The sequence below is a fragment of the Colobus angolensis genome, unplaced genomic scaffold, assembly GCF_000951035.1.
Source record: "Colobus angolensis palliatus isolate OR3802 unplaced genomic scaffold, Cang.pa_1.0 Scaffold95, whole genome shotgun sequence".
Lineage (NCBI taxonomy): Eukaryota > Metazoa > Chordata > Mammalia > Primates > Cercopithecidae > Colobus > Colobus angolensis.
This window is the reverse complement of record NW_012123487.1, coordinates 11,609,943-11,611,390: the sequence shown is the minus strand read 5'-3', so window position 1 is coordinate 11,611,390 and position 1,448 is coordinate 11,609,943.

The window sequence follows — 1,448 nt, the reverse complement described above, 5'->3', positions numbered from 1 at the left end:
AAAAAAAAAAACAAAACTTGCTGTTTATCACCACTAGCCCGCCCTTGAAATCTTTTGTGAGCAAAGCCAAGAACCCTCCCTGGCTAAGCCTCAATTTAGGAGCTTGACTATCCTGCATCATTGATAATTTTTCATCTCTTACAATTATCAAAGAAGAATTTTAGCTACATATGAAAAAGTGAGTTTTATCCCAGCAGATAATGTTCCAGCTACTTAATGAAATTTGGAACAAAACACTGATGTCTTCCTTAATGCTATATTTCACCATGTGATCCATATTCAAAATATTCTCAGTTTTCTGAAACAACCTATGCAAAATGTCTTAAATACACTTGTTAAAATTGTTCATTATACACGTGCAAATGATATGAATCATCTCCAGTTTATGAAACTATTGAAAGAAATAGAAGATGATTCAATGGTCTTGTATTCTTTGCCATGCTCATTAATGAAGTATCAAAAGAGCTTTACAAAATTTGCCTGAAAGTAAACAGATGCTTGACAAATATTCAATATTCAAAGGCCCCAAAATTGATGATATAATTTGTCTTTGCCCTGCTATCACATTGCAGATGAATTAAGCTAACTTTGAAACTCCTTGAAAAGGGACATCTTATTTTTGACTTATTAGGTTCAGGAATTTATGTTGACATCAAAACTTTCCATAAAAAAATTTTTTAAACCTTTTCTAACATCAGCCTGCAAAATATTTTAATTTTGATCAGCAGTATTATTTAAATTTGCTGTGAAAATCTACAAGAAAAATTTGAACACTTCATTGATATGTATAAATGTAGCATTGCTTTTTCATTAATAGAACACTGTTTTGAATTCAATATTAATACTGTGTGACTCGAGAGTTAGGGAATTTACTTAATTTGCACAGATAAAAATTTATTTCTGATACAAATGTAGTATCTAAATTGAGATATGCTGTAAGTATAAAATACTGAATTGCAAAGATGATATGAATATAAAAGTATAAAATATCATTAATACAATTTATATTGTTAAAGTTTTGATATATTGAGTTAAATGAAAAGTATTAAAATTAACTTCACTTGTTTCTTTTTACGTTTTAAATTACATATATGGCTCAAATTATATTTCTATTTGACAGAATTTGTTGAGTAAATTTTAGTTACACTCTCATCTTCCCAAAGCTTATGTCTAAAATAGGAATATCTGTCTTCCCTACTTTGCAAAAGTTTTTGAAAAATCATATTAAATGCTGTGTGTGAAATGGTTTGGACAGGAAAAAGTGTTCTCTACACAAACACAGATTGTAAATGTTGACCATGAAAAATCACAGTTAAAATAAAAACATGCAGACTTCAGGAGGCAGAAAACATGTAGCCCGGTTGTTACCCTAGCTATTGGACGTTCAAGAATTGTGTAGTAAAAACTTTAAAGGCATGTATATAGAAATTATCGTTGAAAATTAAAAC